Here is a 26946-nt window from a genome sequence, read left to right as displayed (position 1 = left end):
CCTAGAAGACTTAGAACGCCCCCTCGAAGACTTAGAATGTCCCCTTCCCCCCAAGAAGACTTAGAACGCCCCCTCGAAGACTTAGAACGCCCCCACGAAGACTTAGAACGCCCCCCTCGAAGACTTAGAACGCGCCCTCGAAGACTTGGAACGCCCCCTTCGAAGACTTAGAACGCCCCGTCGAAGACTTAGAATACCCAGTCGAAGATTAAGAATGCCCCTCGAAGACTTAGAATCCCTTCGAAGATTTAGAATGTCCCCTCGCCCCTCGAAGACTTTGAATGCCCACACGAAGACTTAGAATTCCCTTCTAGAAGACTTTGAATGCCCTCCTCGAAGACTTAGTACGCTCCCCTCCAAGACTTAGAACGCCTCCCCCGATGACTTAGAACGCCCCCCCGAAGACATAGAACGCCTTCCTCGAAGACGTAGAACGCCCCCCTCAAAGACTTAGAACGCCCCCTCGAAGAGTTAGAACGGCCCCCTCGAAGACATAGAACGCCCCCTCGAAGACTTAGATCGCCCCCTCGAAGACGTAGAAAGCCCCGCTCGAACACTTAGAACGCCCCCTCTAAGACTTAAAACGCCCCCTTCGAAGACTTAGAACGCCCCCGTCGAAGACTTTGATCGCCCCCTCGAAGAATTAGAATGCCCCCTCGAAGACTTAGAATCCCTTCGAAGACTTACAATGTCCCCTCCCCCCTCCAAGACTTAGAACGCCCCCTCCGAAGACTTAGAACGCCCCCCGAAGTCTTAGGACGCCACCCTCCAAGACTTAGAACGACCCTCTCGAAGACTTAGATCGCCCCCTCGAAGACTTAGAACGCCCCGCTCGAAGACTTAGAACGCCCCCTCGAAGAATTGGAACGGCCCCTTCGAAGACTTAGAACGTCCCCGCGAAGACTTAGAACGCCCCCCTCGAAGACTTAGAACGCCACCTCGAGGACTTGGAATCCTTTCCAAGACATAGAACGCCCCCTCGAACATTTAGAATGCCCCTCGAAGACTTCGAATTCCCTTCTCGAAGACTTAGAACGCCCTCCTCGAAGACGTAGAACGCCCCCCCCTCGAAGACTTAGAACGCCCCCTCGAAGACTTAGAATCCTTTCCAAGACTTAGAACGCCCCCTTGAACATTTAGAATGCCCCCTCGAAGACATAGAATTCCCTTCTCGAAGACTTAGAACGCCCTCCTCGAAGACGTAGAACGCGCCCACTCGAAGACTTAGAACGCCCCCCTCGAAGACTTAGAACGCACCCTCGAAGACTTAGAACGCCCCCTCGAAGACTTAGAACGTCCCCTCGAAGACTTAGAACGCCCCCCTCGAAGACTTAGAACGGCCCCCTCGAACACATAGAACGCCCCCCTCGAAGACTTAGATCGCCCCCTCGAAGACTTAGAACGCCCCGCTCGAAGAATAAGAACGCCCCCTCCAAGACTTAGAACGCCCTCTTCGAAGACTTAGAACGCCCCCGCGGAAACTTAGAACGCCACCCTCGAAGATTTAGCACGCCCCCTCGAAGACTTAGGACGCCCCCCTCGGAGACTTATGACGCCCCCTCGAAGACTTAAAACGCCCCCCTCGAAGACTTTGATCGCACCCTCGAAGACTTAGAATGCCCCCTCGAAAACTTAGAATCCCTTCGAAGACTTAGAATGTCCCCTCGCCACTCGAAGACTTAGAATGCCCCCTCGAAGACTAACAACGCCCCCTCTTAGACTTAGAACGGCCCCTCGAAGACTTAGAACGCCCCCTCGAAAACTTAGAACGCCCCCCTCGAAGAGTTAGAACGACCCCTAGAAGACTTAGAACGCCCCCTCGAAGTCTTAGAATGTCCCCTTCCCCCCAAGAAGACTTAGAACGCCCCCTCGAAGACTTAGAACGCCCCCACGAAGACTTAGAACGCCCCCCTCGAAGACTTAGAACGCGCCCTCGAAGACTTGGAACGCCCCCTTCGAAGACTTAGAACGCCCCGTCGAAGACTTAGAATACCCAGTCGAAGATTAAGAATGCCCCTCGAAGACTTAGAATCCCTTCGAAGATTTAGAATGTCCCCTCGCCCCTCGAAGACTTTGAATGCCCACACGAAGACTTAGAATTCCCTTCTAGAAGACTTTGAATGCCCTCCTCGAAGACTTAGTACGCTGCCCTCCAAGACTTAGAACGCCTCCCCCGATGACTTAGAACGCCCCCCCGAAGACATAGAACGCCTTCCTCGAAGACGTAGAACGCCCCCCTCAAAGACTTAGAACGCCCCCTCGAAGAGTTAGAACGGCCCCCTCGAAGACATAGAACGCCCCCTCGAAGACTTAGATCGCCCCCTCGAAGACGTAGAAAGCCCCGCTCGAACACTTAGAACGCCCCCTCTAAGACTTAAAACGCCCCCTTCGAAGACTTAGAACGCCCCCCTCGAAGACTTTGATCGCCCCCTCGAAGAATTAGAATGCCCCCTCGAAGACTTAGAATCCCTTCGAAGACTTACAATGTCCCCTCCCCCCTCCAAGACTTAGAACGCCCCCTCCGAAGACTTAGAACGCCCCCCGAAGTCTTAGGACGCCACCCTCCAAGACTTAGAACGACCCTCTCGAAGACTTAGATCGCCCCCTCGAAGACTTAGAACGCCCCGCTCGAAGACTTAGAACGCCCCCTCGAAGAATTGGAACGGCCCCTTCGAAGACTTAGAACGTCCCCGCGAAGACTTAGAACGCCCCCCTCGAAGACTTAGAACGCCACCTCGAGGACTTGGAATCCTTTCCAAGACATAGAACGCCCCCTCGAACATTTAGAATGCCCCTCGAAGACTTCGAATTCCCTTCTCGAAGACTTAGAACGCCCTCCTCGAAGACGTAGAACGCCCCCCCTCGAAGACTTAGAACGCCCCCTCGAAGACTTAGAATCCTTTCCAAGACTTAGAACGCCCCCTTGAACATTTAGAATGCCCCCTCGAAGACATAGAATTCCCTCCTCGAAAACGTAGAACGCCCCCACTCGAAGACTTAGAACGCCCCCCTCGAAGACTTAGAACGCCCCCTTCGAAAACTTAGAACGTCCCCCTCGAAGACACAGAACGCCCCCCTCGAAGACTTAGATCGCCCCCTCGAAGACTTAGAACGCCCCGCTCGAAAACTTAGAACGCCCCCTCGAAGACTTAGAACGCCCCCTTCGAAGACTTAGAACGCCCCCGCGAAGACTTAGAAAGCCCCCCTCGAAGACTTAGCACGCCCCCTCGAAGATTTAGGATGCCCCCCTCGGAGACTTATGACGCCCCCTCGAAGACTTAAAACGCACCCCTCGAAGATTTTGATTGCCCCCTCGAAGACTTAGAATGCCCCCTCGAAATCTTAGAATCCCTTCGAAGACTTAGAATGTCCCCTCGCCCCTCGAAGACTTAGAATGCCCCCTCGAAGACTAAGAACGCCCCCTCTTAGAATTAGAACGGCCCCTCGAAAACATAGAACGCCCCCTTCGAAGAGTTAGAACGCCCCCTAGAAGACTTAGAGCGCCCCCTCGAAGTCTTTGAATGTCCCCTTGCCCCCAAGAAGACTTAGAACGCCCCCTCGAAGACTTAGAACGCCCTCTCGAAGACTTAGAATCCTTTCCAAGACTTAGAACGCCCCCCTCGAAGATTTAGAACGACCCCCTCGAAGACATAGAAAGCCCCCCTCGAAGACTTAGATCGCCCCCTCGAAGACTTAGAACGCCCCGCTCGAAGACTTAGAATGTCCCCTTCCCCCCAAGAACACTTAGAACGCCCCCTCGAAGACTTAGAACGCCCCCTCGAAGACTGGGAACGCCCCCTTCGAAGACTTAGAACGCCCCGTCGAAGACTTAGAATACACAGTCGAAGATTCAGAATGCCCCCTCGAAGACTTAGAATCCCTTCGAAGACTTAGAATGTCCCCTCGCCCCTCGAAGACTTAGAATGCCCACTCGAAGACTTAGAATGCCCCCCTCGAAGATTTAGAATGCCCCCTCGAAGACTTAGACTTCCCTTCTCGAAGACTTTGAATGCCCTCCTCGAAGACTTAGAACGCTCCCCTCCAAGACTTAGAACGCCTCCCCCGAAAACTTAGAACGCCCCCCCAGAAGACATAGAACGCCTTCCTCGAAGACGTAGAACGCCCCCCCTCGAAGACTTAGAACGTCCCCGCGAAGACTTAGAACGCCCCCTCGAAGACTTAGAATCCTTTCCAAGACTTAGAACGCCCCCTCGAACATTTAGAATGCCCCCTCGAAGACTTCGAATTCCCTTCTCGAAGACTTAGAACGCCCTCGTCGAAGACGTAGAACGCGCCCACTCGAAGACTTAGAACGCCCCCTCGAAGACTTAGAACGTCCCCTCGAAGACTTAGAACCCCCCCCTCGAAGACTTAGAACGGCCCCCTCGAGCACATAGAACGCCCCCCTCGAAGACTTAGATCGCCCCCTCGAAGACTTAGATCGCCCCGCTCGAAGATTTAGAACGCCCCCTCGAAGACTTTGATCGCCCCCTCGAAGAATTAGAATGCCCCCTCGAAGACTTAGAATCCCTTCGAAGACTTACAATGTCCCCTCCCCCCTCCAAGACTTAGAACGCCCCCTCCGAAGACTTAGAACGCCCCCCGAAGTCTTAGGACGCCACCCTCCAAGACTTAGAACGACCCTCTCGATGACTTAGATCGCCCCCTCGAAGACTTAGAACGCCCCGCTCGAAGACTTAGAACGCCCCCTCGAAGAATTGGAACGGCCACTTCGAAGACTTAGAACGTCCCCGCGAAGACTTAGAACGCCCCCCTCGAAGACTTAGAACGCCACCTCGAGGACTTGGAATCCTTTCCAAGACTTAGAACGCCCCCTCGAACATTTAGAATGCCCCCTCGAAGACTTCGAATTCCCTTCTCGAAGACTTAGAACGCCCTCCTCGAAGACGTAGAACGCCCCCCCTCGAAGACTTAGAACGCCCCCCTCGAAGACTTAGAATCCTTTCCAAGACTTAGAACGCCCCCTTGAACATTTAGAATGCCCCCTCGAAGACATAGAATTCCCTCCTCGAAGACGTAGAACGCCCCCACTCGAAGACTTAGAACGCCCCCCTCGAAGACTTAGAACGCCCCCTTCGAAAACTTAGAACGTCCCCCTCGAAGACACAGAACGCCCCCCTCGAAGACTTAGATCGCCCCCTCGAAGACTTAGAACGCCCCGCTCGAAAACTTAGAACGCCCCCTCGAAGACTTAGAACGCCCCCTTCGAAGACTTAGAACGCCACCCTTCAAGACTTAGAACGCCTCCCCCGAAAACTTAGAACGCCCCCCCGAAGACATAGAACGCCTTCCTCGAAGACGTAGAACGCCCCCCTCGAAGACATAGAACGTCCCCGCGAAAACTTAGAACGACCCTCTCGAAGACTTAGATCGCCCCCTGGAAGAATTAGAACGCCCCGCTCGAAGACTTAGAACGCCCCCTGGAAGAATTGGAACGGCCCCTTCGAAGACTTAGAACGTCCCCGCGAAGACTTAGAACGCCCCCCTCGAAGACTTAGAACGCCCCCTCGAAGACTTGGAATCCTTTCCAAGACTTAGAACGCCCCCTCGAACATTTAGAATGCCCCCTCGAAGACTTCGAATTCCCTTCTCGAAGACTTAGAACGCCCTCCTCGAAGACGTAGAACGCCCCCCCCTCGAAGACTTAAAACGCCCCCCTCGAAGACTTAGAATCCTTTCCAAGACTTAGAACGCCCCTTGAACATTTAGAATGCCCCCTCGAAGACATAGAATTCCCTTCTCGAAGACTTAGAACGCCCTCCTCGAAGACGTAGAACGCCCCCACTCGAAGACTTAGAACGCCCCCCTCGAAGACTTAGAACGCCCCCTTCGAAGACTTAGAACGTCCCCCTCGAAGACACAGAACGCCCCCCTCGAAGACTTACATCGCCCCCTCGAAGACTTAGAACGCCCCGCTCGAAGACTTAGAACGCCCCCTCGAAGACTTAACTTAGAACGCCCCTTCGAAGACTTAGAACGCCCCCTTCGAAGACTTAGAACGTCCCCGCGAAGACATGGAATCCTTTCCAAGACTTAGAACGCCCCCTCGAACATTTAGAATGCCCCCTCGAAGACTTCGAATTCCCTTCTCGAAGACTCAGAACGCCCTCCTCAAAGACGTAGAACGCCCCCACTCGAAGACTTAGAACGCCCCCCTCGAAGACTTAGAACGCCCCCTTCGAAGACTTAGAACGTCCCCCTCGAAGACACAGAACGCCCCCCTCGAAGACTTAGAACGCCCCGCTCGAAGACTTAGAACGCCCCCTCGAAGACTTAGAACGCCCCCTTCGAAGATTTAGAACGCCCCCGCGAAGACTTAGAAAGCCCCCCTTGAAGACTTAGCACGCCCCCTCGAAGATTTAGGATGCCCCCCTCGAAGACTTTAAACGCACCGCTCGAAGATTTTGATCGCCCTCTCGAAGACTAAGAACGCACCCTCGAAAACTTAGAACGCCCCCTTCGAAGAGTTAGAACGCCCCCTAGAAGACTTAGAACGCCCCCTCGAAGTCTTAGAATGTCCCCTTGCCCCCAAGAAGACTTAGAACGCCCCCTCGAAGTCTTAGAACGCCCTCTCGAAGACTTAGAACGCCCTCTCGAAGACTTAGAATCCTTTCCAAGACTTAGAACGCCCCCTCGAACATTTAGAATGCCCCCTCGAAGACTTCGAATTCCCTTCTCGAAGACTCAGAACGCCCTCCTCAAAGACGTAGAACGCCCCCCCTCGAAGACTTAGAACGCCCCCCTGGAAGACTTAGAATCCTTTCCAAGACTTAGAACGCCCCTCTCGAAGACATAGAAAGCCCCCCTCGAAGACATAGAACGCCCCCCTCGAAGACTTAGATCGCCCCCTCGAAGACTTAGAACGCCCCGCTCGAAGACTTAGAACGCCCCCTCGAAGACTTGGAATGCCCCCTTCGAAGACTTAGAACGCCCCGTCGAAGACTTAGAATACCCAGTCGAAGATTCAGAATGCCCCCTCGAAGACTTAGAATCCCTTCGAAGACTTAGAATGTCCCCTCGCCCCTCGAAGACTTAGAATGCCCACTCGAAGACTTAGAATGCCCCCCTCGAAGATTTAGAATGCCCCCTCGAAGACTTAGACTTCCCTTCTCGAAGACTTTGAATGCCCTCCTCGAAGACTTAGAACGCTCCCCTCCAAGACTTAGAACGCCTCCCCCGAAAACTTAGAACGCCCCCCCAGAAGACATAGAACGCCTTCCTCGAAGACGTAGAACGCCCCCCTCGAAGACTTAGAACGTCCCCGCGAAGACTTAGAACGCCCCCTCGAAGACTTAGAATCCTTTCCAAGACTTAGAACGCCCCCTCGAACATTTAGAATGCCCCCTCGAAGACTTCGAATTCCCTTCTCGAAGACTTAGAACGCCCTCGTCGAAGACGTAGAACGCGCCCACTCGAAGACTTAGAACGCCCCCTCGAAGACTTAGAACGTCCCCTCGAAGACTTAGAACGCCCCCCTCGAAGACTTAGAACGGCCCCCTCGAGCACATAGAACGCCCCCCTCGAAGACTTAGATCGCCCCCTCGAAGACTTAGATCGCCCCGCTCGAAGATTTAGAACGCCCCCTCGAAGACTTTGATCGCCCCCTCGAAGAATTAGAATGCCCCCTCGAAGACTTAGAATCCCTTCGAAGACTTACAATGTCCCCTCCCCCCTCCAAGACTTAGAACGCCCCCTCCGAAGACTTAGAACGCCCCCCGAAGTCTTAGGACGCCACCCTCCAAGACTTAGAACGACCCTCTCGATGACTTAGATCGCCCCCTCGAAGACTTAGAACGCCCCGCTCGAAGACTTAGAACGCCCCCTCGAAGAATTGGAACGGCCACTTCGAAGACTTAGAACGTCCCCGCGAAGACTTAGAACGCCCCCCTCGAAGACTTAGAACGCCACCTCGAGGACTTGGAATCCTTTCCAAGACTTAGAACGCCCCCTCGAACATTTAGAATGCCCCCTCGAAGACTTCGAATTCCCTTCTCGAAGACTTAGAACGCCCTCCTCGAAGACGTAGAACGCCCCCCCCTCGAAGACTTAGAACGCCCCCCTCGAAGACTTAGAATCCTTTCCAAGACTTAGAACGCCCCCTTGAACATTTAGAATGCCCCCTCGAAGACATAGAATTCCCTCCTCGAAGACGTAGAACGCCCCCACTCGAAGACTTAGAACGCCCCCCTCGAAGACTTAGAACGCCCCCTTCGAAAACTTAGAACGTCCCCCTCGAAGACACAGAACGCCCCCCTCGAAGACTTAGATCGCCCCCTCGAAGACTTAGAACGCCCCGCTCGAAAACTTAGAACGCCCCCTCGAAGACTTAGAACGCCCCCTTCGAAGACTTAGAACGCCACCCTCCAAGACTTAGAACGCCTCCCCCGAAAACTTAGAACGCCCCCCCGAAGACATAGAACGCCTTCCTCGAAGACGTAGAACGCCCCCCTCGAAGACATAGAACGTCCCCGCGAAAACTTAGAACGACCCTCTCGAAGACTTAGATCGCCCCCTGGAAGAATTAGAATGCCCCGCTCGAAGACTTAGAACGCCCCCTGGAAGAATTGGAACGGCCCCTTCGAAGACTTAGAACGTCCCCGCGAAGACTTAGAACGCCCCCCTCGAAGACTTAGAACGCCCCCTCGAAGACTTGGAATCCTTTCCAAGACTTAGAACGCCCCCTCGAACATTTAGAATGCCCCCTCGAAGACTTCGAATTCCCTTCTCGAAGACTTAGAACGCCCTCCTCGAAGACGTAGAACGCCCCCCCCTCGAAGACTTAAAACGCCCCCCTCGAAGACTTAGAATCCTTTCCAAGACTTAGAACGCCCCTTGAACATTTAGAATGCCCCCTCGAAGACATAGAATTCCCTTCTCGAAGACTTAGAACGCCCTCCTCGAAGACGTAGAACGCCCCCACTCGAAGACTTAGAACGCCCCCCTCGAAGACTTAGAACGCCCCCTTCGAAGACTTAGAACGTCCCCCTCGAAGACACAGAACGCCCCCCTCGAAGACTTACATCGCCCCCTCGAAGACTTAGAACGCCCCGCTCGAAGACTTAGAACGCCCCCTCGAAGACTTAACTTAGAACGCCCCTTCGAAGACTTAGAACGCCCCCTTCGAAGACTTAGAACGTCCCCGCGAAGACATGGAATCCTTTCCAAGACTTAGAACGCCCCCTCGAACATTTAGAATGCCCCCTCGAAGACTTCGAATTCCCTTCTCGAAGACTCAGAACGCCCTCCTCAAAGACGTAGAACGCCCCCACTCGAAGACTTAGAACGCCCCCCTCGAAGACTTAGAACGCCCCCTTCGAAGACTTAGAACGTCCCCCTCGAAGACACAGAACGCCCCCCTCGAAGACTTAGAACGCCCCGCTCGAAGACTTAGAACGCCCCCTCGAAGACTTAGAACGCCCCCTTCGAAGATTTAGAACGCCCCCGCGAAGACTTAGAAAGCCCCCCTTGAAGACTTAGCACGCCCCCTCGAAGATTTAGGATGCCCCCCTCGAAGACTTTAAACGCACCCCTCGAAGATTTTGATCGCCCTCTCGAAGACTAAGAACGCACCCTCGAAAACTTAGAACGCCCCCTTCGAAGAGTTAGAACGCCCCCTAGAAGACTTAGAACGCCCCCTCGAAGTCTTAGAATGTCCCCTTGCCCCCAAGAAGACTTAGAACGCCCCCTCGAAGACTTAGAACGCCCTCTCGAAGACTTAGAACGCCCTCTCGAAGACTTAGAATCCTTTCCAAGACTTAGAACGCCCCCTCGAACATTTAGAATGCCCCCTCGAAGACTTCGAATTCCCTTCTCGAAGACTCAGAACGCCCTCCTCAAAGACGTAGAACGCCCCCCCTCGAAGACTTAGAACGCCCCCCTGGAAGACTTAGAATCCTTTCCAAGACTTAGAACGCCCCTCTCGAAGACATAGAAAGCCCCCCTCGAAGACATAGAACGCCCCCCTAGAAGACTTAGATCGCCCCCTCGAAGTCTTAGAATGTCCCCTTGCCCCCAAGAAGACTTAGAACGCCCCCTCGAAGACTTAGAACGCCCTCTCGAAGACTTAGAACGCCCTCTCGAAGACTTAGAATCCTTTCCAAGACTTAGAACGCCCCCTCGAACATTTAGAATGCCCCCTCGAAGACTTCGAATTCCCTTCTCGAAGACTCAGAACGCCCTCCTCAAAGACGTAGAACGCCCCCCCTCGAATACTTAGAACGCCCCCCTGGAAGACTTAGAATCCTTTCCAAGACTTAGAACGCCCCTCTCGAAGACATAGAAAGCCCCCCTCGAAGACATAGAACGCCCCCCTCGAAGACTTAGATCGCCCCCTCGAAGACTTAGAACGCCCCGCTCGAAGACTTAGAACGCCCCCTCGAAGACTTGGAATGCCCCCTTCGAAGACTTAGAACGCCCCGTCGAAGACTTAGAATACCCAGTCGAAGATTCAGAATGCCCCCTCGAAGACTTAGAATCCCTTCGAAGACTTAGAATGTCCCCTCGCCCCTCGAAGACTTAGAATGCCCACTCGAAGACTTAGAATGCCCCCCTCGAAGATTTAGAATGCCCCTCGAAGACTTAGACTTCCCTTCTCGAAGACTTTGAATGCCCTCCTCGAAGACTTAGAACGCTCCCCTCCAAGACTTAGAACGCCTCCCCCGAAAACTTAGAACGCCCCCCCCGAAGACATAGAACGCCTTCCTCGAAGACGTAGAACGCCCCCCTCGAAGACTTAGAACGTCCCCGCGAAGACTTAGAATCCTTTCCAAGACTTAGAACGCCCCCTTGAACATTTAGAATGCCCCCTCGAAGACATAGAATTCCGTTCTCGAAGACTTAGAACGCCCTCCTCGAAGACGTAGAACGCGCCCACTCGAAGACTTAGAACGCCCCCCTCGAAGACTTAGAACGCCGCCTCGAAGACTTAGAACGCCCCCTCGAAGACTTAGAACGTCCCCTCGAAGACTTAGAACGCCCCCCTCGAAGACTTAGAACGGCCCCCTCGAACACATAGAACGCCCCCCTCGAAGACTTAGATCGCCCCCTCGAAGACTTAGAACGCCCCGCTCGAAGACTTAGAACGCCCCCTCGAAGACTTAGAACGCCCTCTTCGAAGACTTAGAATGCCCCCGCGGAAACTTAGAACGCCCCCTCGAAGACTTAGCACGCCCCCTCGAAGACTTAGGACGCCCCTCTCGGAGACTTATGACGCCCCCCTCGAAGACTTAAAACGCCCCCCTCGAAGACTTTGATCGCACCCTCGAAGACTTAGAATGCCCCCTCGAAAACTTAGAATCCCTTCGAAGACTTAGAATGTCCCCTCGCCCCTCGAAGACTTAGAATGCCCCCTCGAAGACTAACAGCGCCCCCTCTTAGACTTAGAACGGCCCCTCGAAGACTTAGAACGCCCCCTCGAAAACTTAGAACGCCCCCCTCGAAGAGTTAGAACGACCCCTAGAAGACTTCGAACGCCCCCTCGAAGACTTAGAATGTCCCCTTCCCCCCAAGAAGACTTAGAACGCCCCTTCGAAGACTTAGAACGCCCCCACGAAGACTTAGAACGCCCCCCTCGAAGACTTAGAACGCGCCCTCGAAGACTTGGAACGCCCCCTTCGAAGACTTAGAACGCCCCGTCGAAGACTTAGAATACCCAGTCGAAGATTCAGAATGCCCCCTCGAAGACTTAGAATCCCTTCGAAGATTTAGAATGTCCCCTCGCCCCTCGAAGACTTTGAATGCCCACTCGAAGACTTAGAATTCCCTTCTCGATGACTTTGAATGCCCTCCTCGAAGACTTAGAACGCTCCCCTCCAAGACTTAGAACGCCTCCCCCGAAGACTTAGAACGCCCCCCCGAAGACATAGAACGCCTTCCTCGAAGATGTAGAACGCCCTCCCTCGAAGACTTAGAACGCCCCCCTCGAAGACTTAGAATCCTTTCCAAGACTTAGAACGCCCCCTTGAACATTTAGAATGCCCCCTCGAAGACATAGAATTCCCTCCTCGAAGACGTAGAACGCCCCCACTCGAAGACTTAGAACGCCCCCCTCGAAGACTTACAACGCCCCCTTCGAAAACTTAGAACGTCCCCCTCGAAGACACAGAACGCCCCCCTCGAAGACTTAGATCGCCCCCTCGAAGACTTAGAACGCCCCGCTCGAAAACTTAGAACGCCCCCTCGAAGACTTAGAACGCCCCCTTCGAAGACTTAGAACGCCCCCGCGAAGACTTAGAAAGCCGCCCTCGAAGACTTAGCACGCCCCCTCGAAGATTTAGGATGCCCCCCTCGGAGACTTATGACGCCCCCCTCGAAGATTTTGATCGCACCCTCGAAGACTTAGAATGCCCCCTCGAAAACTTAGAATCCCTTCGAAGACTTAGAATGTCCCCTCGCCCCTCGAAGACTTAGAATGCCCCCTCGAAGACTAAGAACGCCCCCTCTTAGAATTAGAACGGCCCCTCGAAGACTTAGAACGCCCCCTCGAAAACTTAGAACGCCCCCTTCGAAGAGTTAGAACGCCCCCTAGAAGACTTAGAGCGCCCCCTCGAAGTCTTAGAATGTCCCCTTGCCCCCAAGAAGACTTAGAACGCCCCCTCGAAGACTTAGAACGCCCTCTCGAAGACTTAGAATCCTTTCCAAGACTTAGAACGCCCCCTCGAACATTTAGAATGCCCCCTCGAAGACTTCGAATTCCCTTCTCGAAGACTCAGAACGCCCTCCTCAAAGACGTAGAACGCCCCCCTCGAAGACTTAGAACGCCCCCCTCGAAGACTTAGAATCCTTTCCAAGACTTAGAACGCCCCCCTCGAAGATTTAGAACGACCCCCTCGAAGACATAGAAAGCCCCCTCGAAGACTTAGATCGCCCCCTCGAAGACTTAGAACGCCCCGCTCGAAGACTTAGAATGTCCCCTTCCCCCCAAGAAGACTTAGAACGCCCCCTCGAAGACTTAGAACGCCCCCTCGAAGACTTGGAACGCCCCCTTCGAAGACTTAGAACGCCCCGTCGAAGACTTAGAATAGACAGTCGAAGATTCAGAATGCCCCCTCGAAGACTTAGAATCCCTTCGAAGACTTAGAATGTCCCCTCGCCCCTCGAAGACTTAGATTGCCCACTCGAAAACTTAGAATGCCCCCTCGAAGATTTAGAATGCCCCCTCGAAGACTTAGAATTCCCTTCTCGAAGACTTTGAATGCCCTCCTCGAAGACTTTGAACGCTCCCCTCCAAGACTTAGAACGCCTCCCCCGAAGACTTAGAACGCCCCCCCGAAGACATAGAATGCCTGCCTCGAAGACGTAGAACGCCCCCCTCGAAGACTTAGATCGCCCCCTCGAAGACGTAGAACGCCCCGCTCGAAGACTTAGAACGCCCCCTCTAAGACTTAAAACGCCCCCTTCGAAGACTTAGAACACCCCCGCGAAGACTTAGAACGCCCCCTCGAAGACTTTGATCGCCCCCTCGAAGACTTAGAATCCCTTCGAAGACTTACAATGTCCCCTCCCCCCTCCAAGACTTAGAACGCCCCCTCCGAATACTTAGAACGCCCCCCGAAGTCTTAGAACGCCACCCTCCAAGACTTAGAACGACCCTCTCGAAGACTTAGATCGCCCTCTCGAAGACTTAGAACGCCCCGCTCGAAGACTTAGAACGCCCCCTCGAAGAATTGGAACGGCCCCTTCGAAGACTTAGAACGTCCCCGCGAAGACTTAGAACGCCCCCCTCGAAGACTTAGAACGCCACCTCGAAGACTTGGAATCCTTTCCAAGACTTAGAACGCCCCCTCGAACATTTAGAATGCCCCCTCGAAGACTTCGAATTCCCTTCTCGAAGACTTAGAACGCCCTCCTCGAAGACGTAGAACGCCCCCCCTCGAAGACTTAGAACGCCCCCCTCGAAGACTTAGAATCCTTTCCAAGACTTAGAACGCCCCCTTGAACATTTAGAATGCCCCCTCGAAGACATAGAATTCCCTCCTCGAAGACGTAGAACGCCCCCACTCGAAGACTTAGAACGCCCCCCTCGAAGACTTAGATCGCCCCCTCGAAGACTTAGAACGCCCCGCTCGAAGACTTAGTACGCCCCCTCGAAGACTTAGAACGCCCCCTTCGAAGACTTAGAACGCACCCGCGAAGACTTAGAAAGCCCCCTCGAAGACTTAGCACGCCCCCTCGAAGATTTAGGATGCCCCCTCGGACACTTATGACGCCCCCCTCGAAGACTTAAAACGCACCCCTCGAAGATTTTGATCGCCCCCTCGAAGACTTAGAATGCCCCCTCGAAAACTTAGAATCCCTTCGAAGACTTAGAATGTCCCCTCGCCCCTCGAAGACTTAGAATGCCCCCCTCGAAGACTAAGAACGCCCCCTCTTAGAATTAGAACGGCCCCTCGAAGTCTTAGAACGCCCCCTCGAAAACTTAGAACGCCCCCTTCGAAGAGTTAGAACGCCCCCTAGAAGACTTAGAGCGCCCCCTCGAAGTCTTAGAATGTCCCCTTGCCCCCAAGAAGACTTAGAACGCCCCCTCAAAGACTTAGAACGCCCTCTCGAAAACTTAGAACGCCCTCTCGAAGACTTAGAATCCTTTCCAAGACTTAGAACGCCCCCTCGAACATTTAGAATGCCCCCTCGAAGACTTCGAATTCCCTTCTCGAAGACTCAGAACGCCCTCCTCAAAGACGTAGAACGCCCTCCTCAAAGACGTAGAACGCCCCCCCTCGAAGACTTAGAACGCCCCCCTCGAAGACTTAGAATCCTTTCCAAGACTTAGAACGCCCCCCTCGAAGATTTAGAACGACCCCCTCGAAGACATAGAAAGCCCCCCTCGAAGACTTAGATCGCCCCCTCGAAGACTTAGAACGCCCCGCTCGAAGACACAGAACGCCCCCTCGAAGACTTAGATCGCCCCCTCGAAGACTTAGAACGCCCCGCTCGAAGACTTAGAACGCCCCCTCGAAGACTTAGAACGCCCCGTCGAAGACTTAGAATACACAGTCGAAGATTCAGAATGCCCCCTCGAAGACTTAGAATCCCTTCGAAAACTTAGAATGTTCCCCTCGCCCCTCGAAGACTTAGATTGCCCACTCGAAGACTTAGAATGCCCCCCTCGAAGATTTAGAATGCCCCCTCGAAGACTTAGAATTCCCTTCTCGAAGACTTTGAATGCCCTCCTCGAAGACTTTGAACGCTCCCCTCCAAGACTTAGAACGCCTCCCCCGAAGACTTAGAACGCCTCCCCGAAGACATAGAATGCCTGCCTCGAAGACGTAGAACGCCCCCCTCGAAGACTTAGAACGCCCCCCTCGAAGACTTACAACGGCCCCCTCGAAGACATAGAACGCCCCCCTCGAAGACTTAGATCGCCCCCTCGAAGACGTAGAACGCCCCGCTCGAAGACTTAGAACGCCCCCTCTAAGACTTAAAACGCCCCCTTCGAAGACTTAGAACGCCCCCGCGAAGACTTAGAACGCCCCCTCGAAGACTTTGATCGCCCCCTCCAAGAATTAGAATGCCCCCTCGAAGACTTAGAATCCCTTCGAAGACTTACAATGTCCCCTCCCCCCTCCAAGACTTAGAACGCCCCCTCCGAAGACTTAGAACGCCCCCCGAAGACTTAGAACGCCACCCTCCAAGACTTAGAACGCCTCCCCCGAAAACTTAGAACGCCCCCCCGAAGACATAGAACGCCTTCCTCGAAGACGTAGAACGCCCCCCTCGAAGACTTAGAACGTCCCCGCGAAGACTTAGAACGCCCCCTCGAACATTTAGAATGCCCCCTCGAAGACTTCGAATTCCCTTCTCGAAGACTTAGAACGCCCTCCTCGAAGACGTAGAACGCCCCCCCGAAGACTTAGAACGCCCCCCCCGAAGACATAGAACGCCTTCCTCGAAGACGTAGAACGCCCCCCTCAAAGACTTAGAACGCCCCCCTCGAAGAGTTAGAACGGCCCCCTCGAAGACTTAAAATTCCCTTCTTAGAAGATTGAAAATTCCCTTCAGACTTAGAATGTCCCCTCGCCCCTCGAAGACTGAGAATGCCCACTCGAAGACTTAAAATGCCCCCCTCGAAGATTTAGAATGCCCCCTTCGAAGACTTAAAATTCCCTTCTCGAAGACTTTGAATGCCCTCTTCGAAGACTTAGAACGCTCCCCTCCAAGACTTAGAACGCCTCCCCCGAAGACTTAGAACGCCCCCCGAAGACATAGAATGCCTGCCTCGAAGACGTAGAACGCCCCCCTCGAAGACTTAGAAGGCCCCACTCGAAGACTTAGAACGGCCCCCTCGAAGACATAGAACGCCCCCTCGAAGACTTAGATCGCCCCCTCGAAGACGTAGAACGCCCCGCTCGAAGACTTAGAACGCCCCCTCTAAGATTTAAAACGCCCCCTTCGAAGACTTAGAACGCCCCCGCGAGGACTTAGAACGCCCCCTCGAAGACTTTGATCGCCCCCTCGAAGAATTAGAATGCCCCCTCGAAGACTTAGAATCCCTTCGAAGACTTACAATGTCCCCTCCCCCCTCCAAGACTTAGAACGCCCCCTCCGAAGCCTTAGAACGCCCCCCGAAGTCTTAGAACGCCACCCTCCAAGACTTAGAACGCCTCCCCCGAAAACTTAGAACGCCCCCCCGAAGACATAGAACGCCTACCTCGAAGACGTAGAACGCCCCCCTCGAAGACTTAGAACGTCCCCGCGAAGACTTAGAACGCCCCCTCGAAGACTTAGAATCCTTTCCAAGACTTAGAACGCCCCCTCGAACATTTAGAATGCCCCCTCGAAGACTTCGAATTCCCTTCTCGAAGGCTTAGAACGCCCTCCTCGAAGACGCAGAACGCCCCCTCTCGAAGACTTAGAACGCCCCCCTCGAAGACTTAGAATCCTTTCCAAGACTTAGAACGCCACCTTGAACATTTAGAATGCCCCCTCGAAGACATAGAATTCCCTTCTCGAAGACTTAGAACGCCCTCCTCGAAGACGTAGAACGCGCCCACTCGAAGACTTAGAACGCTCCCCTCCAAGACTTAGAACGCCCCCTCGAAGACTTAGAACGCCCCCTCGAAGACTTAGAACGCCCCCTCGAAGACTTTGAACGCCCTCTTCGAAGACTTAGAACGCCCCCGCGGAAACTTAGAACGCCCCCCTCGAAGACTTAGCACGCCCCTCGAAGACTTAGGACGCCCCCGTCGGAGACTTATGACGCCCCCCTCGAAGACGTAAAACGCCCCCCTCGAAGATTTTGATCCCACCCTCGAAGACTTAGAACGCCCCGCTCGAAGACTTAGAACGCCCCCTCGAAGAATTGGAACGGCCCCTTCGAAGACTTAGAACGTCCCCGCGAAGACTTAGAACGCCCCCCTCGAAGACTTAGAACGCCACCTCGAAGACTTGGAATCCTTTCCAAGACTTAGAACGCCCCCTCGAACATTTAGAATGCCCACTCGAAGACTTCGAATTCCCTTCTCGAAGACTTAGAACGCCCTCCTCGAAGACGTAGAACGCCCCCCCTCGAAGACTTAGAACGCCCCCCTCGAAGACTTAGAATCCTTTCCAAGACTTAGAACGCCCCCTTGAACATTTAGAATGCCCCCTCGAAGACATAGAATTCCCTCCTCGAAGACGTAGAACGCCCCCACTCGAAGACTTAGAACGCCCCCCTCGAAGACTTAGAACGCCCCCTTCGAAAACTTAGAACGTCCCCCTCGAAGACACAGAACGCCCCCCTCGAAGACTAGATCGCCCCCTCGAAGACTTAGAACGCCCCGCTCGAAGACTTAGTACGCCCCCTCGAAGACTTAGAACGCCCCCTTCGAAGACTTAGAACGCCCCCGCGAAGACTTAGAAAGCCCCCTCGAAGACTTGGCACGCCCCCTCGAAGATTTAGGATGCCCCCTCGGACACTTATGACGCCCCCCTCGAAGACTTAAAACGCACCCCTCGAAGATTTTTATCGCCCCCTCGAAGACTTAGAATGCCCCCTCGAAAACTTAGAATCCCTTCGAAGACTTAGAATGACCCTCGCCCCTCGAAGACTTAGAATGCCCCCTCGAAGACTAAGAACGCCCCCTCTTAGAATTAGAACGGCCCCTCGAAGTCTTAGAACGCCCCCTCGAAAACTTAGAACGCCCCCTTCGAAGAGTTAGAACGCCCCCTAGAAGACTTAGAGCGCCCCCTCGAAGTCTTAGAATGTCCCCTTGCCCCCAAGAAGACTTAGAACGCCCCCTCAAAGACTTAGAACGCCCTCTCGAAGACTTAGAACGCCCTCTCGAAGACTTAGAATCCTTTCCAAGACTTAGAACGCCCCCTCGAACATTTAGAATGCCCCCTCGAAGACTTCGAATTCGCTTCTCGAAGACTCAGAACGCCCTCCTCAAAGACGTAGAACGCGCTCCTCAAAGACGTAGAACGCCCCCCTCGAAGACTTAGAACGCCCCCCTCGAAGACTTAGAATCCTTTCCAAGACTTAGAACGCCCCCCTCGAAGATTTAGAACGACCCCCTCGAAGACATAGAAAGCCCCCCTCGAAGACTTAGATCGCCCCCTCGAAGACTTAGAACGCCCCGCTCGAAGACACAGAACGCCCCCTCGAAGACTTAGATCGCCCCCTCGAAGACTTAGAACGCCCCGCTCGAAGACTTAGAACGCCCCCTCGAAGACTTAGAACGCCCCGTCGAAGACTTAGAATACACAGTCGAAGATTCAGAATGCCCCCTCGAAGACTTAGAATCCCTTCGAAGACTTAGAATGTCCCCTCGCCCCTCGAAGACTTAGATTGCCCACTCGAAGACTTAGAATGCCCCCCTCGAAGATTTAGAATGCCCCCTCGAAGACTTAGAATTCCCTTCTCGAAGACTTTGAATGCCCTCCTCGAAGACTTTGAACGCTCCCCTCCAAGACTTAGAACGCCTCCCCCGAAGACTTAGAACGCCTCCCCGAAGACATAGAATGCCTGCCTCGAAGACGTAGAACGCCCCCCTCGAAGACTTAGAACGCCCCCCTCGAAGACTTACAACGGCCCCCTCGAAGACATAGAACGCCCCCCTCGAAGACTTAGATCGCCCCCTCGAAGACGTAGAACGCCCCGCTCGAAGACTTAGAACGCCCCCTCTAAGACTTAAAACGCCCCCTTCGAAGACTTAGAACGCCCCCGCGAAGACTTAGAACGCCCCCTCGAAGACTTTGATCGCCCCCTCCAAGAATTAGAATGCCCCCTCGAAGACTTAGAATCCCTTCGAAGACTTACAATGTCCCCTCCCCCCTCCAAGACTTAGAACGCCCCCTCCGAAGACTTAGAACGCCCCCCGAAGACTTAGAACGCCACCCTCCAAGACTTAGAACGCCTCCCCCGAAAACTTAGAACGCCCCCCCCGAAGACATAGAACGCCTTCCTCGAAGACGTAGAACGCCCCCCTCGAAGACTTAGAACGTCCCCGCGAAGACTTAGAACGCCCCCTCGAACATTTAGAATGCCCCCTCGAAGACTTCGAATTCCCTTCTCGAAGACTTAGAACGCCCTCCTCGAAGACGTAGAACGCCCCCCCGAAGACTTAGAACGGCCCCCCCCGAAGACATAGAACGCCTTCCTCGAAGATGTAGAACGCCCCCCTCAAAGACTTAGAACGCCCCCCTCGAAGAGTTAGAACGGCCCCCTCGAAGACTTAAAATTCCCTTCTTAGAAGATTGAAAATTCCCTTCAGACTTAGAATGTCCCCTCGCCCCTCGAAGACTGAGAATGCCCACTCGAAGACTTAAAATGCCCCCCTCGAAAATTTAGAATGCCCCCTTCGAAGACTTAAAATTCCCTTCTCGAAGACTTTGAATGCCCTCCTCGAAGACTTAGAACGCTCCCCTCCAAGACTTAGAACGCCTCCCCCGAAGACTTAGAACGCCCCCCGAAGACATAGAATGCCTGCCTCGAAGACGTAGAACGCCCCCCTCGAAGACTTAGAACGCCCCACTCGAAGACTTAGAACGGCCCCCTCGAAGACATAGAACGCCCCCTCGAAGACTTAGATCGCCCCCTCGAAGACGTAGAACGCCCCGCTCGAAGACTTAGAACGCCCCCTCTAAGATTTAAAACGCCCCCTTCGAAGACTTAGAACGCCCCCGCGAGGACTGAGAACGCCCCCTCGAAGACTTTGATCGCCCCCTCGAAGAATTAGAATGCCCCCTCGAAGACTTAGAATCCCTTCGAAGACTTACAATGTCCCCTCCCCCCTCCAAGACTTAGAACGCCCCCTCCGAAGCCTTAGAACGCCCCCCGAAGTCTTAGAACGCCACCCTCCAAGACTTAGAACGCCTCCCCCGAAAACTTAGAACGCCCCCCCCCGAAGACATAGAACGCCTACCTCGAAGACGTAGAACGCCCCCCTCGAAGACTTAGAACGTCCCCGCGAAGACTTAGAACGCCCCCTCGAAGACTTAGAATCCTTTCCAAGACTTAGAACGCCCCCTTGAACATTTAGAATGCCCCCTCGAAGACATAGAATTCCCTTCTCGAAGACTTAGAACGCCCTCCTCGAAGACGTAGAACGCGCCCACTCGAAGACTTAGAACGCTCCCCTCGAAGACTTAGAACGCCCCCTCGAAGACTTAGAACGCCCCCTCGAAGACTTAGAACGCCCCCTCGAAGACTTTGAACGCCCTCTTCGAAGACTTAGAACGCCCCCGCGGAAACTTAGAACGCCCCCCTCGAAGACTTAGCACGCCCCCTCGAAGACTTAGGACGCCCCCGTCGGAGACTTATGACGCCCCCCTCGAAGACTTAAAACGCCCCCCTCGAAGATTTTGATCCCACCCTCGAAGACTTAGAATGCCCCCTCGAAAACTTAGAATCCCTTCGAAGACTTACAATGTCCCCTCCCCCCTCCAAGACTTAGAACGCCCCCCGAAGTCTTAGAACGCCACCCTCCAAGACTTAGAACGACCCTCTCGAAGACTTAGATCGCCCCCTCGAAGACGTAGAACGCCCCGCTCGAAGACTTAGAACGCCCCCTCGAAGAATTGGAACGGCCCCTTCGAAGACTTAGAACGTCCCCGCGAAGACTTAGAACGCCCCCCTCGAAGACTTAGAACGCCACCTCGAAGACTTGGAATCCTTTCCAAGACTTAGAACGCCCCCTCGAACATTTAGAATGCCCCCTCGAAGACTTCGAATTCCCTTCTCGAAGACTTAGAACGCCCCCCTCGAAGACTTAGAATCCTTTCCAAGACTTAGAACGCCCCCTTGAACATTTAGAATGCCCCCTCGAAGACATAGAATTCCCTCCTCGAAGACGTAGAACGCCCCCACTCGAAAACTTAGAACGCCCCCCTCGAAGACTTAGAACGCCTCCTTCGAAAACTTAGAACGTCCCCCTCGAAGACACAGAAAGCCCCCCTCGAAGACTTAGATCGCCCCCTCGAAGACTTAGAACGCCCCGCTCGAAGACTTAGAACGCCCCCTCGAAGACTTAGAACGCCCCCTTCGAAGACTTAGAAAGCCCCCCTCGAAGACTTAGCACGCCGTTCGAAGATTTAGGATGCCCCCCTCGGAGACTTATGACGCCCCCCTCGAAGACTTAAAACGCACCCCTCGAAGATTTTGATCGCCCCCTCGAAGACTTAGAATGCCCCCTCGAAAACTTAGAATCCCTCCGAAGACTTAGAATGTCCCCTCGCCCCTCGAAGACTTAGAATGCCCCCTCCGAAGACTTAGAACGCCCCCCGGAGTCTTAGAATGTCCCCTTGCCCCCAAGAAGACTTAGAACGCCCCCTCGAAGACTTAGAACGCCCTCTCGAAGACTTAGAACGCCCTCTCGAAGACTTAGAATCCTTTCCAAGACTTAGAACGCCCCCTCGAACATTTAGAATGCCCCCTCGAAGACTTCGAATTCCCTTCTCGAAGACTCAGAACGCCCTCCTCAAAGACGTAGAACGCCCCCCCTCGAAGACTTAGAACGCCCCCTCGAAGACTTAGAATCCTTTCCAAGACTTAGAACGCTCCCCTTGAAGACTTAGAACGACCCCCTCGAAGACATAGAACGCCCCTCTCGAAGACTTAGATCGCCCCCTCGAAGATTTAGAACGCCCCCTCGAAGACTTGGAACGCCCCCTTCGAAGACTTAGAACGCCCCGTCGAAGATTTAGAATGCCCCTCGAAGACTTAGAATCCTTTTCAAGACTTAGAATGCACCCTCGAAAATTTAGAACGCCCCCTCGAAAATTTAGAACGCCCCCTCGAAGACTTAGAACGCTCCCCCGAAGACTTAGAACGCCCCCCCGAAGACATAGAACGCCTTCCTCGAAGACGTAGAACGCCCCCCTCGAAGGCTTAGAACGCCCCCCTCGAAGACTTAGAACGGCCCCCTCGAAGACATAGAACGCCCCCCTCGAAGACTTAGATCGCCCCCTCGAAGACGTAGAACGCCCCGCTCGAAGACTTAGAACGCCCCCTCTAAGACTTAAAACGCCCCCCTCGAAGAATTTGATCGCCCCCTCGAAGAATTAGAATGCCCCCTCGAAGACTTAGAATCCCTTCGAAGACTTACAATGTCCCCTCCCCCCTCCAAGACTTAGAACGCCCCCTCCGAAGACTTAGAACGCCCCCCGGAGTCTTAGAACGCCACCCTCCAAGACTTAGAACGACCCTCTCGAAGACTTAGATCGCCCTCTCGAAGAATTAGAACGCCCCGCTCGAAGACTTAGAACGCCCCCTGGAAGAATTGGAACGGCCCCTTCGAAGACTTAGAACGTCCCCGCGAAGACTTAGAACGCCCCCCTCGAAGACTTAGAACGCCCCTCGAAGACTTGGAATCCTTTCCAAGACTTGGAACGCCCCCTCGAACATTTAGAATGCCCCCTCGAACATTTAGAATGCCCCCTCGAAGACTTCGAATTCCCTTCTCGAAGACTCAGAACGCGCTCCTCAAAGACGTAGAACGCCCCCCTCGAAGACTTAGAACGCCCCCCTCGAAGACTTAGAATCCTTTCCAAGACTTAGAACGCCCCTTGAACATTTAGAATGCCCCCTCGAAGACAAATAATTCCCTTCTCGAAGACTTAGAACGCCCTCCTCGAAGACGTAGAACGCCCCCACTCGAAGACTTAGAACGCCCCCCTCGAAGACTTAGAACGCCCCCTTCGAAGACTTAGAACGTCCCCCTCGAAGACACAGAACGCCCCCCTCGAAGACTTACATCGCCCCCTCGAAGACTTAGAACGCCCCGCTCGAAGACTTAGAACGCCCCCTCGAAGACTTTGAACGCCCCCTTCGAAGACTTAGAACGTCCCCGCGAAGACTTGGAATCCTTTCCAAGACTTAGAACGCCCCCTCGAACATTTAGAATGCCCCCTCGAAGACTTCGAATTCCCTTCTCGAAGACTCAGAACGCCCTCCTCAAAGACGTAGAACGCCCCCACTCGAAAACTTAGAACGCCCCCCTCGAAGACTTAGAACGCCCCCTTCGAAGACTTAGAACGTCCCCCTCGAAGTCACAGAACGCCCCCCTCGAAGACTTAGATCGCCCCCTCGAAGACTTAGAACGCCCCGCTCGAAGACTTAGAACGCCCCCTCGAAGACTTAGAACGCCCCCTTCGAAGATTTAGAACGCCCCCGCGAAGACTTAGAAAGCCCCCTTGAAGACTTAGCACGCCCCCTCGAAGATTTAGGATGCCCCCCTCGGAGACTTATGACGCCCCCCTCGAAGACTTAAAACGCACCCCTCGAAGATTTTGATCGCCCTCTCGAAGACTTAGAATGCCCCCTCGAAAACTTAGAATCCCTTCGAAGACTTAGAATGTCCCCTCGCCCCTCGAAGACTTAGAATGCCCCCTCGAAGACTAAGAACGCCCCCTCTTAGAATTAGAACGGCCCATCGAAGACTTAGAACGCCCCCTCGAAAACCTAGAACGCCCCCTTCGAAGAGTTAGAACGCCCCCTTCGAAGAGTTAGAACGCCCCCTAGAAGACTTAGAACGCCCCCTCGAAGTCTTAGAATGTCCCCTTGCCCCCAAGAAGACTTAGAACGCCCCCTCGAAGACTTAGAATGCCCCCCGCGAAGATTTAGAATGCCCCCTCGAAGACTTAGACTTCCCTTCTCGAAGACTTTGAATGCCCTCCTCGAAGACTTAGAACGCTCCCCTCCAAGATTTAGAACGCCTCCCCCGAAAACTTAGAACGCCCCCCCGAAGACATAGAACGCCTTCCTCGAAGACGTAGAACGCCCCCCTCGAAGACTTAGAACGTCCCCGCGAAGACTTAGAACGCCCCCTCGAAGACTTAGAATCCTTTCCAAGACTTAGAACGCCCCCTCGAACATTTAGAATGCCCCCTCGAAGACTTCGAATTCCCTTCTCGAAGACTTAGAACGCCCTCCTCGAAGACGTAGAACGCCCCCCCTCGAAGACTTAGAACGCCCCCCTCGAAGACTTAGAATCCTTTCCAAGACTTAGAACGCCCCCTTGAACATTTAGAATGCCCCCTCGAAGACATAGAATTCCCTTCTCGAAGACTTAGAACGCCCTCCTCGAAGACGTAGAACGCGCCCACTCGAAGACTTAGAACGCCCCCCTCGAAGACTTAGAACGCCCCTCGAAGACTTGGAATCCTTTCCAAGACTTGGAACGCCCCCTCGAACATTTAGAATGCCCCCTCGAAGACTTCGAATTCCCTTCTCGAAGACTTAGAACGCCCTCCTCGAAGACGTAGAACGCCCCCCCTCGAAGACTTAAAACGCCCCCCTCGAAGACTTAGAATCCTTTCCAAGACTTAGAACGCCCCTTGAACATATAGAATGCCCCTTCGAAGACAAATAATTCCCTTCTCGAAGACTTAGAACGCCCTCCTCGAAGACGTAGAACGCCCCCACTCGAAGACTTAGAACGCCACCCTCGAAGACTTAGAACGCCCCCTTCGAAGACTTAGAACGTCCCCCTCGAAGACACAGAACGCCCCCCTCGAAGACTTACATCGCCCCCTCGAAGACTTAGAACGCCCCGCTCGAAGACTTAGAACGCCCCCTCGAAGACTTAACTTAGAACGCCCCCTCGAAGACTTTGAACGCCCCCTTCGAAGACTTAGAACGTCCCCGCGAAGACTTGGAATCCTTTCCAAGACTTAGAACGCCCCCTCGAACATTTAGAATGCCCCCTCGAAGACTTCGAATTCCCTTCTCGAAGACTCAGAACGCCCTCCTCAAAGACGTAGAACGCCCCCACTCGAAAACTTAGAACGCCCCCCTCGAAGACTTAGAACGCCCCCTTCGAAGACTTAGAACGTCCCCCTCGAAGTCACAGAACGCCCCCCTCGAAGACTTAGATCGCCCCCTCGAAGACTTAGAACGCCCCGCTCGAAGACTTAGAACGCCCCCTTCGAAGATTTAGAACGCCCCCGCGAAGACTTAGAAAGCCCCCTTGAAGACTTAGCACGCCCCCTCGAAGATTTAGGATGCCCCCCTCGGAGACTTATGACGCCCCCCTCGAAGACTTAAAACGCACCCCTCGAAGATTTTGATCGCCCTCTCGAAGACTTAGAATGCCCCCTCGAAAACTTAGAATCCCTTCGAAGACTTAGAATGTCCCCTCGCCCCTCGAAGACTTAGAATGCCCCCTCGAAGACTAAGAACGCCCCCTCTTAGAATTAGAACGGCCCATCGAAGACTTAGAACGCCCCCTCGAAAACCTAGAACGCCCCCTTCGAAGAGTTAGAACGCCCCCTTCGAAGAGTTAGAACGCCCCCTAGAAGACTTAGAACGCCCCCTCGAAGTCTTAGAATGTCCCCTTGCCCCCAAGAAGACTTAGAACGCCCCCTCGAAGACTTAGAATGCCCCCCGCGAAGATTTAGAATGCCCCCTCGAAGACTTAGACTTCCCTTCTCGAAGACTTTGAATGCCCTCCTCGAAGACTTAGAACGCTCCCCTCCAAGATTTAGAACGCCTCCCCCGAAAACTTAGAACGCCCCCCGAAGCCATAGAACGCCTTCCTCGAAGACGTAGAACGCCCCCCTCGAAGACTTAGAACGTCCCCGCGAAGACTTAGAACGCCCCCTCGAAGACTTAGAATCCTTTCCAAGACTTAGAACGCCCCCTCGAACATTTAGAATGCCCCCTCGAAGACTTAGAATCCTTTCCAAGACTCAGAACGCCCCCTTGAACATTTAGAATGCCCCCTCGAAGACATAGAATTCCCTTCTCGAAGACTTAGAACGCCCTCCTCGAAGACGTAGAACGCGCCCACTCGAAGACTTAGAACGCCCACCTCGAAGACTTAGAACGCCGCCTCGAAGACTTAGAACGCCCCCTCGAAGACTTAGAACGTCCCCTCGAAGACTTAGAACGCCCCCCTCGAAGACTTAGAACGGCCCCCTCGAACACATAGAACGCCCCCCTCGAAGACTTAGATCGCCCCCTCGAAGACTTAGAACGCCCCGCTCGAAGACTTAGAACGCCCCCTCGAAGACTTAGAACGCCCTCTTCGAAGACTTAGAACGCCCCCGCGGAAACTTAGAACGCCCCCTCGAAGACTTAGGACGCCCCCCTCGGAGACTTATGACGCCCCTCTCGAAGACTTAAAACGCCCCCCTCGAAGACTTTGATCGCACCCTCGAAGACTTAGAATGCCCCCTCGAAAACTTAGAATCCCTTCGAAGACTTAGAATGTCCCCTCGCCCCTCGAAGACTTAGAATGCCCCCTCGAAGACTAACAACGCCCCCTCTTAGACTTAGAACGGCCCCTCGAAGACTTAGAACGCCCCCTCGAAAACTTAGAATGTCCCCTTCCCCCCAAGAAGACTTAGAACGCCCCCTCGAAGACTTAAAACGCCCCCACGAAGATTTAGAACGCCCCCCTCGAAGACTTAGAACGCGCCCTCGAAGACTTGGAACGCCCCCTTCGAAGACTTAGAACGCCCCGTCGAAGACTTAGAATACCCAGTCGAAGATTCAGAATGCCCCCT

Source organism: Stegodyphus dumicola, chromosome 10, assembly GCF_044657685.1.
Source record: "Stegodyphus dumicola isolate Sdum_Otavi_A_Nest chromosome 10, ASM4465768v1".
NCBI lineage: Eukaryota > Metazoa > Arthropoda > Arachnida > Araneae > Eresidae > Stegodyphus > Stegodyphus dumicola.
The sequence above is the reverse complement of the archived record's forward strand: the minus strand, read 5'-3'. Positions refer to the sequence as shown.